This window comes from Haliotis rubra, unplaced genomic scaffold, assembly GCF_003918875.1.
Source record: "Haliotis rubra isolate DU_JTF1 unplaced genomic scaffold, ASM391887v1 Scf2416, whole genome shotgun sequence".
NCBI classification, from domain to species: domain Eukaryota; kingdom Metazoa; phylum Mollusca; class Gastropoda; order Lepetellida; family Haliotidae; genus Haliotis; species Haliotis rubra.
The window spans coordinates 17,745-32,484 of NW_025766466.1; positions in this window are offsets into that span (position 1 = coordinate 17,745).

The following is a 14,740-nucleotide window of genomic DNA, read 5'->3' on the forward strand; positions in this document are numbered from 1 at the left end:
TGTTTCCAACACTGTTCAAGCGCATCCACTCTCTGCCCAACCACGGCAGCCCTATATAAATATCACCATTTCTCGTTCAGCGACCGTCACTCTCGTTCAGAGACCATTTTTCAACGATTTTTTACACTAACTTGGAGACGAGATAGAAAGGTATTGTCTGCACAATAAATGTAGATGAACATCTTAAGTATATAGAAAAAAATAGAATGAGACTGAATTCGACGTTGTAGTGGTGTTGCAGCCGCTGTTTCCAACACTGTTCAAGCGCATCCACTCTCTGCCCAACCACGGCAGCCCTATATAAATATCACCATTTCTCGTTCAGCGACCGTCACTCTCGTTCAGAGACCATTTTTTAACCATTTTTTACACTAGTTTGGAGACGAGATAGAAAGGTATTGTCTGCACAAGAAATGTAGATGAACATCTTAAGTATACAGAAAAAAATAGAATGAGACTGAATTCGACGTTGTAGTGGTGTTGCAGCCGCTGTTTCCAACACTGTTCAAGCGCATCCACTCTCTGCCCAACCACGGCAGCCCTATATAAATATCACCATTTCTCGTTCAGCGACCGTCACTCTCGTTCAGAGACCATTTTTCAACGATTTTTTACACTTTACTTTTTACATTTTTCATGGACATCTTGTTGTAGTGGTGTTGCGGCCGCTTTTAATTATCTGGGTGTTCCATATGTGACAACATGTGATTCATTAGAATAAACATGTTCTTCCCCATTCAGGCGGAGGCGGTAGCTGGGAGTGGGAGTGAAAATGATACCCTAGCTGCTGTGACATCTGTTTATAAACTATAGGTTTTAAATGTGATATATTCATTATTGTGTTTGCTGGTCCTGAATGCTTTCGACTATACAGGAAACCCTCACTGTCACAAAAGTATCACTGATTACCGCGAGTCTGCCCTATATTTTGACCCGAAACAGGTTTTGTCTAAAAGAACCATCCTACAGGTTATGAACCAAGCCACATACACATGACGTGATAAGGAAGACATAGGATTGTGTGTATGAGTTAAAGAAAGTTTAACAAAATATATCAAATCAGAGACCATATAATTATTATATGTTTTTTTTTTTGTTGTTTTTTATAACCGTATTTTTACTTGTTTATAGGTACAGTACATGTGGTCAACGTATGACATTGATAGGTTCAATTGTGCTGATATACAAGATTACAAAAGCAATCAATGATATTTCTATAAAAAGGCTGCAAACGGCATCAGATACCATGGGTATGGGTATGGGTATGGGTATGGGTATGGGTATGGGTATGTATATGTATGTATGTATGTATGTATGTATGTATGTATGTATGTATGTATGTATGTATGTATGTATGTATGTACGTACGTATATATGTATGTATGTATATACGTACGTACGTAGGTATGTATGTATGTATGTGTCTAAGTGTGTACATATGCGTATGTATGTACATATGCGTATGTCTGTACATATGTGTATGTATGTACATATGTGTATGTATGTACATATAATTATTATATGGTTTCTGATAACTACTGTATTGTGCGTTGACCATTATTTTTGCCGAAATAAAGTATAGATAAATACATTGTATAGTAACGGTAGTGTTAACACGTAAGATTTACACAGATATAATTTCATATCTTCATATAGTTAGTTAAACAGAACAAAAAGGACATGTTAGATTGTCCTAATGTTCATGATCAATTCGCAGGGATGATGTTATGTTTATGACTGTGTCCAGTGAAAAGAAAATATTATAAGTGCGTGGTTATGTGACTTGTCAACTGATAAGATGGTATCTTTACAAATTGATGAGGGAGACCCGGAAACACGTGGCGGTTGCACGTAAATACCCTGTCAGTGTCAGAAGATGACATACCGTGCACCGTGACACTTTCCGCATAGCCCGGGTTGAAGGCCTTTCCCGGCCAATAATCATCTGGAAGCAATTAACCATTTTTTTCACTGTTTATTATCTGAATGAAATTCATTTCGTCACCCACCGGCCCTTCACGTTTTCTCACGTAATCGTGTCAATGCCTGTTTGAACTTCCAACCGTCTATCTATCTGTCCATCCATTCATCCACATATCAATCCATCCATGATGACAGATCTACTATAATGGCATATACTGAGAAGAGAAATATTCAAATGAAATCACTACAATTTCTATTTGGAATGAATACAGATAACCGCATGTAAATGTTTCAGAATTATGATGTCCAGGCTAACGAGTTAACCTCCCTTTTAGTTGATATTGGGAGCTGTACGAGCAAATACATATTGATTTAAGTTATCTTGAATACTAGGTAATATACCCAAGACATGTTAATTCAAGGTGCAAGCCATGGTAAGCGCACCTTGGTTTCCATAGTTAGAAATACCGTGCTTGATATGGTAATGTATGCAAAATGATGACCTGAAAGAGCCACTTAACTAATGAAAGTTGTGGTGACAGGTAATTTTGCTTTCGAACAGGACCGACATTCGTGAAACTTTATAACACAATGGCATTAAACTCTTGTCTTTTAATTCCTTTAGAACTATATGCTTTATGGGCATTTAGAAGATGGAAGGTAACATAACAAGGTATGGTATGGATTTACAGCTTCTTTATTATTTATAACACCACGTTTCTTGCTACTTCTTGCTACCTATCAGTGTTAATTGTGTTATATCTCACATAAACTACTACCACACGCGACATTTCCCATATCTCAGCATACAAACGGATCGGTATTATGATATTGCGAAACATAAATGAATTTACTTTGATGTAAAGCTAATGCTGTGCAGCACAGGTATAATATTTTTTATTGATTGGGGTAAATACTTCACGATTGTTTCAAACAGTTGTGCTATTCCTCCAACCCTACTGAATACGTTCATGTGTTCATCCAATGAAAAGGTGATTAAAGGCCTTTGCTGCGCACATTTGTCATAACAATAAGTTTTGTTTTTTTAAATTTTTGTTTGTTTTTATTGTTCCCAATGTGATGAGTACAAAAACATGATGAGTACAAGCATATAGAGGAATATGTGCACATAGCAGCTAGTGGGCTCAAAAGCGATATAGTACACTAAGTACATTGAATATCAATATCAGTGATATGTTTTTGTTTAATAGTCATTCAGGGTTAAATTCAGGGATGAGAGGAAACTATTTGGCTAAAAAGCTTTCAACATTATTATTTCTTCTGGACATGAATGATTCAGTGGTAAATATGTCTCTCAATATCCTTAAGTAATTATCAACTTTTGGAATTGTATTTTTCAAAGAGCAAGTGTAAGTATATCTCTTAGCAGATAAGATTGTGTGGTTCAGTAATGGGTTCTTACATAAAAAGCCAAACCAGATCAAAGATTTTGTCAAATTAAGTGTTTGGATACGTTTCGGAATCCACTGTTCAAGTTTCTTTCAGAAAGTTTTGGTTTCATCACATTCCCAATATGCATGGCATAAGGAAAGTTTCAATAGAATCATTACACAAAGAACATATTGTATTGTCCACCAGATTCATTCTAAAAAGTTCTTATTTTGTATAAACAATTCCGTGCAGAAATTAATATTGAAAATCTAACAGTTTAATATCTCTTAAAACAATAAGTTTATTACATTATCAAACAATCCTCTGCATTTCTTAACTGGTTCTACGTTTTTAATGTCCAACAAACAAGTTCCGCTAATTTCTCATTCATTCATTCTTATGAAATATATAATACAAGGAATTTATATTCAGTGTTACAGAAAAAAGGCTAAAAACAACAGTTTGTTTGTTTGACATGCTGGATACTCTAATGTGTAAAGTATCCGAAGTATGAACACACAGATCGATGGGGACGTGTGAAATATTAAAGGGTGTGTGTGTGTGTGTGTGTGTGTGTGTGTGTGTGTGTGTGTGTGTGTGTGTGTGTGTGTGTGTGTGTGTGTGTGCATTTCTTTAATGAACCACTGTTTTATGATTTTTTTCCTGTGAGGTGATACCTTTCACGGAGTTAGGTGTAGGAACATTTGGCAAATATACATTACCTCAGGTGCTGATTTAAGCATTTTTCTGGCTTCATTTATATATTCTTTTGCATTTTGTAAACATAAACTTGTTCCCCCGCGAGATTCCACTTTACTGACAACAAGAAATAGAAGTAAGTGATAAAGAGTAACGTATATTGGATGATTACGTACTGTTAATAGCAATTAATGGTTATGATCAAAGATAGAAGACTATATCTTTTACTCAATTTACATTTGTCCGTCTTTTTTAAAAGATTATTACTCAATTTAGCCAGTGGATCACCCTGCCCATTTGTTAACTACCCCAACAAAAAAAACGATGACAGTGACTGGTTCTTTTATGAATATATATATTTCGTTTCTCTCATCTCACAGCGAGTACTTTTCAGTTTATATGTAGTTTATTTCACAATTATACATTATCTAGGTCTATTGATACATACCAGTTTTACTCAAGCTATTTACAAAGCGTTGACATATAGATGTAGTTTGATCTCACCGCAATGCCACATGATCTCAAAATGAAGCAGTAAATGGCCAATGGGCTTCTGCGGCAACATATTCATGTTCGGGGCCACAGTATCTACCACATTATACCGCATGGAGAATTGCAAATGTGGAGTCTGACGGCTTTCCCCAGCAGGTCAGTTTCATATGAGACTTTCAACGAGAACTACATACGTAGTTTGAGCTGATCAGGACACTATCAATTGAAGATGGAATGCGAGTAAGTGAATCCTAATTATATTTTAAATAGACTTTAATAAATAATGGACATTAACGAAGGAACGTTTTATCACAGTAAACGGTTTAGTAAGATTGCTTATGCATTCATTTCCATTAATAAGTTGAATTTACCATTTTGTTTTTTTCTCAAGATAGCAACAATTAGCATAAATAGTATGAATTTACACCCTGTATCCTGTTCTGCATCGCAGATGATGCGAATGAAAACATTCGTATAAAATATGGTCCCGAAATATTTTTGCAGATTCGAATACACCCAGGAGTTCGAGAACAACGAAAGTGTTGTGCTTGCTAAAGCCAACTTTTGTAACATTACAGGATATTGCTTCAAGAACCAAAAACCTAAGAAGCACTACAATGAGAACTGTGAGTAAACATTATGTTAACGTGAGTGAGTTTGGCTGTGATAAAAAAATATCTATCTCAATTCTGATGTGTGAAACTGGCATTTGACTCCTTCCCATGATTTAGGTAAAGGTTCACCTCTTGTTCAGTATAAAAAGATGTGTATCTTATTATAGGACATTTATATAGCGCACATATCCACGCACTAGTACATGGTCAAGGCGCTGGGCTTTTCTCCGTCGATCATTGGATATCCATATCAAGTCTCTGGGGGAGAGTAGGCGCACCGAGCTAATGTGTCTTTCCCATCCTTACGAGATACCCGTTCACAGCTGGGTGGACTGGCACGCATAGTGATGTACTTTACTTGTACTTTGTCCACATTGCTGTACCCGCAACTAGGTGTTTGCACGTATTCATGTAGCCAGTATCTGGCATCTGCATCAACGGAGATGTGAGTACTTTAAAGTGCACAGGGTTGTGACAACACTGAAAGAGTCTGCACACAAAACTGACTCCAAGGTTTTTACACCCGGTCACAGGTGGGCTCGATCCCGGCACCACAAGCTCGCTGGCGCCTTTGACAGCTCGCCCACCATGCCCCACGTTGTGTCCATACAATTCTATTTCTATATACATTCTCATTGCTTATGTAGACATACCGACGGCATCAGATAAACCGCTGATTCTGCGGAATGGCAGGAATCAAAATCTGAAGCCGAAAGATGGATGCCTGTTTTTCATTGTATCATCGAAGACATGGGATTGTAAATACAGCAAAGGACCAAAGGAAAAACATAAGGTAATGTACCAAACCACCTTATCTCCATACCCATCAGTGAGCTTTAAGGGGTGTACAATGGAATGAGATTTAGTTACATATAAATGCTAAATGCATTTATAATTTTATTTTTGAGATGGTTGTGATTTAGTTGTAATACGTTTGTAGATAGTGAGGTATTTCTTCTTTGCTACATATTTATTTATAAATATGGATTAATACTAATTTACTAGTTTTGATAAGAAATGTAACGCTTACAATTGTAATCAAATACAAAAACGATGGAGCACAATTTCTTATCATATTACGGAAATGCAAGGTCGAGGTATATAATGTTATAAAAGATAAACAAAAGCATAATGAAAGATAGCAGACTGGGGAGAATAGGTGCTAGTTCCTGAACGTACTGTGACATTTTGAATGATGAAAATATTACTTTACACAATATGTTCCTGAATATATATATATTTTGACAGTATTGTTAAATATATTTCACTCAAGTCACTGTTAATCTTAGTCAAATGCCAACTTATCGTTTTGTTTGATCTTAATATTAATTTGTTTGGTTGTTTATACGGAGCAATGAATTCGGTTATCCATCGTGTATTACAATAAGTGCAATCATACTTCATGCCGAGATCCATAACATGTGTGGGCAAAAATTCCAAAGAATGTGTTCATATATAGGATTATTACTTTATGTATTATGTCGGAAAGCGCGCTTTAAATCTCCAAATCATCATCACACGTACAATTTGCATTATTTCAGGAGGCGGATACACCGGCTGAGCACCAGTATGCAAGGAAACCTACCAGACAGCGACTCTTCACGATACCCAAACTGCACTGTGACGCAAAACTGCAAGTGAGAGAGACGCTGTGTTTTCCATATGAAAAGGTGATACTGCAAAGCTTATGTTTATTATAAAAGTCGTTTCTGATGATCACATGTTCATCCTAACCACGAACCGAATGCATACAATACCCATTATGCGTTTATAAATACACTAATGCCTTTCAGTGATAAAATGAAACATATGTCATGTTCGGGAGTATACGTTCTGGTTAACCTTTGGGGGTTGAGGTCCATTTGGCATCTTACTCTCACTGTCAGTGATGTAACCAACTCAGCCACGGCATTTCCTAAACATGGAAGTGTAACCACTGGCAGTCCAGATCACGTACTTTTTGTATCCTACAAAAGCCAGAAACAAGATGTGACAAGCATATGAATGCTAAATATTGGTTTTGGATGTTTGTAGATGCGTTAAAAAGATTAGGCACAATTGACACACATACATGAAAGTTTATGTTTCACGTGACCCTCAGGTTCTAAGGCCTCAAGCAGGAAATATTCTAAGATGCCTAGCGGTTAAAACAATCGAAAAAAAAATACATTATCAGACAAAAATGGTATAGTTTGTTGATGACGTAACAATTAAATGACGTTATCCCGTGTTATTCTAGTGTGCCCCCTCGTAATCGAACCATTTTACATTACGTCACAATGTAAGCGACGTCACGATGCATGTCAGTTGTCATCGCCTCGTACGGCCTCCTACAGTAAACTACTCCGTTGCATCCCGTTTCTTAGTTTGCAGTTGCTTCACGCAGCTAACATCACTGGTGGAAACATTACGTTTATGTTTTACGATGGTTAAAATGTGTCAATTCGACTAACAAGTTTTCAGCGACACGGTAACGTTCGCAATGTTTGCATTCCCACAATGCAATCGTGGAATGTCGCTTGACTACTCAGCTTCATCTGGATGTACTGATCTAAACTTACGTTGGTAGTAGAAATGCGACGTTCATATTGCCCCCTATGGTTTACGATTGTACTTAGTAAAACAATCGAAAATAACAAAAGATATCACTTTGAAAATATATTCGTGTAATATTTTCAAAATGGTGTAGAATTATTAACATGCAATATATGCAGTGATTAAACATTTATGAGCAAAACATAATCATATGGTGTAATGCATCATATTCCTGATATTGTTATAAGGAAAAAATGCATCCCTAAAACCATGAGAGAATTACATCAGATTCCGTATTTAGATTTGCAGTTCTGCTCATGAGTCATAACGGTTAGGCACGGTATAGAGACACTGAAAGTTTCCACAGAACGGCGTTTAGCCGTAGGCTATGGAAAGAGAGACAGAACACATTCGTTGTGAAATACACAAAAGTTTAATCTTACATTGACACAAACACAAATCAATTAAAGAGGTGAGTGACCGAGCGGTGCTGTTCAATATTCATTGCATACAATATTCATGAGGGCAAGGTTGGATATAGGATTAACGAATCAAAACGATGAGTTGAAACATGAGACCAAGATCTGGTCAGGCTCGAACCATGAGTGGTTCGCGCTTTTAAAGTGACGGAAGCCAGTCCACGCCACTCAGTTGGCCCGTGTGGTATGAGCCTGCCCTGTCTGTGGATGAAGTTGTGTCTACAGATGGACTGGGACAGGTAAAGACTATGTGAGTATAAACTTGGTGTTGCGTTTATCTATGAATGTATGTGTGCCAGTACATGAATGTGATGTAGTTAGTTAGGAGATGCGGTCGCCCTACCCCTCACTCCTTGACTTAACATTCCCCATGGACCAAGCGAGTGCAGAGCTGGAGCTTACATCTCCCCTGACAATGTGGAACGACCATAATCAATAGGTAACTTGGATAGGGTTTACTGAAGCCCAATCGACAGTTACGACAATATCAACCACACCACGGGGTGAGAACAATTTCATGCTGTTATAGTACATTCTATTGTACCGGCCAACGGACATTTATTGTCGTAAGAAACAGTCGACTTGTAACATTCATCAAATAACTTGTGAACAGGTTCCTCTTTAGTGGTGGATTTTTGTTTGTACTTCATTGTATATATAGACCCAAAGTTTGGAGATCGTTCATGTTTTACAAATGGTTCCTTCATGTACAGGCCGAGAAAGGTGACAGAAGGAAACGACGAAAATACGGAGCAGAATTGAAGAAAGCATTGGTTGAAGGACGACTATCCGAATATCACTTTCAACGACGCTTTATTGTTTCATTTCCGAGACCCGAAGACCATTCAGAACACCCCACTGGCGAGGTATAGTACAATGTCATCTCGGTATGATGTACCTAAAATTAGAAACTGAGGCATCAATAACAGGATGCGAATGTTAAGTCGCGAGAAGTTACTATATCGTTGTTACACTAATTATTGTTGTAATACACTACCCGCTGTGTCAGCAAGCTCAAAGGGAGGAAGAATCGTACGCATTTTGACTATAACATGAAACAAGTGGCTGTAAGCAAGACACAATTCGTTATAAAGGAATTTACGTCAAACTGAACAGTGGAACTTCTGTACTACTGATGTCTGTTCATTCGCTATAACTTTAGTTGAATAAGTGTGTGCCTGATATTCCATTTACATGTGAACGGGAAGCTATTCATAAGCTACAGCACCATCACCCCTTATTTGTAGCTTTTGTATGCGCCGATATTCTAGATGGCTAGTTAATTACAGAAAATAATGAATTGCAGGATAGCAGTGGCACAAACAGGGTAGACAAACTTGTGATTAACAAAATACATGAGGTTGTGGAAACTGGTGAAACGCGACCCAGAGAAGTTGGTTCAAAGGTAGAAGAATTTATGAAAGAGTTTATGCCGTCAAGGCCAAGTTCCACAAATCGGCAGTTCAGCCCAACCAAGAAGGATTTATATAACCACATTCAGACAGCTTTACGAAATAACAGGTAATGACATAAACTGTTCCATATATGTAAATTACACGGAACAGGATTATAGTTCGATGTATAAAGAATTGATTGACGACATAGTGAATATCCCATCTCATAGAGAAATCGTACACAACACCTAAAACTAACATTACACAAACAATTGTTTTCCAGATGTTAATTTCATCCAGAGTTCATAATCAAACTGTGTTTTGTTCGAATTCTACGATATGGTGATGATGCCAACCTATAATCTACTACTACAAGAAATACAGTTCAAGAATCATAGACGTTATCATTTCAAAATTCACTCAACATATGAAAATCTATACACAATTTCAGGAATTCCGGAGAAGAACAAGGAATCATCTCCGACTTACTTGAAAAACTGAAAAGAGACGACACAGACTCACGTCTAGACAGCTGCTGGTTTCGACCAAGGAAGTGAGGCAGTTTTCGCTTGAATATAATTATGCTAATGTTAGGTAAAGAAAACCCTTATTCCTAACCTGTTTAGACAAATCCTCATGCCCATGGAACATAACTGTGAAACTATTGGCAGGTATTGAGTTTTGTGTTTCCTGCCTTTGAAATGGTTTATGATGCTGGTATCGCAACTGACCAAGACAGTGCTGGTTAATAATATGATTTTAAAGTGTGAATATTGAAAGTGAGGAATAATACCAAGGTCTTGTAGTGGTTGGGTTAAACAATAGTAACCACTGCCAATATATCCACATCCTACTTCTACAGTAGAGGTTAGGTTGTCGGATAGTCTGTCTCACAGTCCCTGAACCATATTATTTTCCCTACTGCAAAGCCCTCTCTGCAGTGCTAAAGCCCTAAATAGAGCAAGTCTAGATTTCCTCAGGTTCTGAATCTCTGGTCTCCCTGAGGCTCCTTTTCAATTTAAATGGGCTTGTTTGTTACTACCAAAATTATATATATTCAGAGACTAAACGTTAGTCTAGTTGTCGGAGTGCAAGCTTAAAGAGAATTATATTCTCCCATTTGCTACTCCTCAGCAATGTAGATGATTATCTGCCCGTGGTGACAGGATTATGGCAACGGCTATGGAGTTGCCCTGGCGAAGCCTGGTGATGTCATGGGTTAACATTGGAGTTTACTACTGGAATAACATGTGCCCTTATAGTAAATGTGCTGACAACCATTTTACTCATATTTTGATGACTAAAGAGAATCATTTGATTAGTAGTTATGAAATAACCCAAAAAATATTTTATGGGAAAAAGATATTCAGCATGAAGATGTCTGTATCAAATACGTGCTACCCTAACCGTGCACACAGGCGGTCCATGGGGATGGGAAGGGGTATTTTCCCAGCCTTCTGAATTATGAAACCAGATGAAACTGTTTGGCTTGTGACAACGACACTGATCCAGAGCAATTCCCCGGGACTGGTTGTTGCTTTCACGATTGTTTTTACTCCGCAACTACCAGGATGATTGATCCCTGTTGCACCACCATCAAGCGCAATTGGTACTATAAGGGCGTTTCCGTACACTGATAGACAAAGATTGAATACATTAATTAGAACATATTTTTTACCTACTGCATTGCGTGACGAGTCATTTCTATGCGGGATTATTATTAAAATCACTTTGTAACGAAATTTCTTACCAACATGACTAATCATAGGCGGATCCGGGTGTGTGTGTGTGTGTGTGTGTGTGTATGTGTGTGTGTGTGTGTGCGCACCCCCCTTTTGTCCTGAAATTTCATTAAATGACCATTGAAACTCTCGTGAAAATGAAGTGTGCACTTACCTTTCTCAATAGTGTGCACCCCTCCTTTCTCAAAAAGCTGTATCCGCCCCTGCTAATGTACTGAAACCTTATATTGTCTAGTGGATTAGGATATCTTTACTTCAATCTTTATTCCAATGTGCACTAACACCGGTAACATTCAGCCTTTGTTTAAATGACCTACACTAAAAGATAATGGTATTTTGCTTAGAAAAGTTCTTGTTTATCAATTTCAGTGACACTTCAAGGAACGACACCTTTACTAGTCATATCAACACAGTGGCAAAGGACAATGCTTGAACAGTTTGGCAGTGCTGTTTTATTGGATGCAACCTACAAGACTAACAATTACGACCTTCCTCCTCTGTATCCCAACTGGCAGGTACACACAAAATTCAGTGTATGTTCCCGTGGGTTTTATTGTGACGGAAGGTCAGAATACGAGATGTAGTCTGGAGGAGGATGGAAAATTTTGCTTCCTTTCACAAGAATTGGAAATTACAAGTTTTATAATTGATGACTGACCAGAGGAGAAAAACGTCATACAGAGAGGTTTTCAGAATCAATTGTTGTTCTTAATAACACACCTATGCACATGCTCACAAACTTACTATCTTTCTCACTCTCTCTCAATCGGTTTTATTTAAAATATAATTCTCTTCATTTAACTATCTGTGTTCAAATTTTCGACCTAAACTCCTGTTACTTCGTATCTTGAAATATTGAGTCTCTCTCTCTCTCTCTCTCTGTGATGTGAGTAGAATTATTATTGATCAAAGAATAAACTTCAATGCTAGGTACAATATATAAGGTTTGTTTACTTTGCCATTCATCCAATTTCTGAAAAAAGCTTGCTTTTGTACAGTGGAGATTAAGATTTCCTTGGCATTGACTGGAGAACAGCACATTTCTGTTTTCAGAATGCAGATTTTACATCTACCATTTCCATGTAAAAACAAGCCTGGAAAAGATGAAACACAGAGGGATACCATCAAGAGACAGATCAGAAGGCGATGATGTCAGAAGTATGTTCTTGTGCTGCATTCTGTGTAACAGAAAATTATATAATGGATAATCTTCAAACACACACTATCTTAAGAATAAAACATACATCCAGAGATGTGTAATAACTAAACTGGAAGAGAGTTATGATGCATGGCATTTAACATTGTGGTAATCAAGGGGTTATATGGTAATACAAGCTACCAGTACACAAAATGCATGATGTAATGAAAACATAAGGGTAGGAGTAGAATATAATTGGTGGCTGGATTAGATGTGTGTGGGAGAGAAGTATATTTGCTGTTCATATGCTATGAATAAAGTTATTTACTTAAATGAAAATCTGCCAGTTTTAGATCAGAGATTTTAACAGAACCTAAGATTTGTAATTTATCTCCTTTAATCAAATACAAGTTTCATACAGCACTGTTTAATTGGAAGATTAAGATAATTTGTAAACATAAAGAAGAAATGCTGAGCATGAATGGTATGATGTACACAGGAACACATTTTAGCTTCCAAAATATGTCTAACACTGATTGGCGTTAGATCACTTCATCTAAGAATGAGACAATGAATAATTCAACAAAATCAGTTACGTAAAATAATATCCCAGTATATGTCCTTCCATGTAGCAAGTTCTGGAATTTGGTAATGGTCTATTATGTTTAATGGAAGCATATTCCAGAATTTTTATATAGCTGACATATACGTAACTCCTAATGCTTTGTTTTAGACCTCACTTCTTGAAGATCAGCTGTGTTCAGTACAAGCATACAAGATATTCAGCTTTTGTTTTGATTATAATGAAATTGTACGATGTGTAGAGTTCAGCTTTTAAATTTTTCTGATGACTGATGACTTTGCCACTTATGGTCATAAGAGCATGTATGTGTAAATTTTCCAATAATATGGTGTGTTCATAAGGCCACTTATCAAAAACATGACCCAGTAATCATAAATTGGAGAAAAATAATAATTTGTACATATTTTCTAAGATAATTACTGATACATGATATCGAACAAATTTCAAACATTTAAACATACTTTTTATCTTTAGGTACAACCTATGGTTTCCCTCCATATGTGTTCCTAACTGTTTGCAACCCATAACTTACATGGATATTGGTGTTATTATTGGTTTTATACAACTTGTCCAACATCATGCTGCCTGGAAGAGGATCTGACTATGGCAGTAAAAGTTGAGGAACTCAGAAACCACGTGGGGGCACTACGAACTTCATGGACTATATGGATAACTTCTGGTTATGCTCACCTAAGGTATATGAAAAAATATGCAATGTACTGACTACAAACATAAATTGGGTAAAATAATACAAAGTGTTTGCAGTGAGTTATGTGAATGGTGCATGGATTCACATAATCACATACTACATCTAAAATAGGACTTTTATCCAGAATGTATGCATGTGTAAACATAAGCATATTTGAATATGTCATTAGTGAGTGAGTGAGTGAGTTTAGTTTTACACTGCACTCAGCAATACTCTAGCTATGTTGAGTTGGTAATAATAATTGAGTCAGGACCAGTTCTTACAAAATGTTTCTAAGTTTGTGATGAAGTGTTTCAGTCAACAGTAAAGAGTGCTAATGTTATTTTTCTATATCAATGTCTTTTTGTGCAATAACAGTTAAATTCTTTTGTGTGGAAATATTTAACATACACATATGAAACTTGCTTGTATGTGATACTATATATGATATTACAATTCCAGCCATGGGCCATTGCCTTCAGACCCTTTGCTAGTCAACATGTGGGACTAACAACAAACAATGGAGTTGAGGCTGCATTCCCTGTTTAAAAGTGAGCAGAAGCATTCTACAGACATGAGCATAACAGGGGCTGATTGCGCTTCTAATAAAACACCACAGAACAGCAACAGAAAGTAAATCAGATTTTTTATTTAATTTGGTAATGGTTAACTGTAGGTCCTAAAAATATGGTTTGCCAATATTATGTATTGCATCCATGTAAGCCTACACTGAAAAGCATGTTTCATTCTTTCTGCACTGTTATATGCTAGTTCATATTAACAGTGGGCTAAAAAAGTATTACAGAATATTACTTGATGGATTGATTCCTGTAACTTTGGAAAAGGAATATATACTGGCTACATAAAGAAACTGTGCACACAGAAAATATAAAAGATAGGCGAACAAGCGTCTTTATGCATAAATAAAAGGTGTGAACATAGCAAGTATTGGGAGACAATCAAGCAGCTCATGCAGGTGCCAGGCGATGTGGCGTCATTGATGGTGGCCTATGGGCGTGATGCAATGTGTTACTGCAGTGCAGCCTGTGCCTCTTCACACA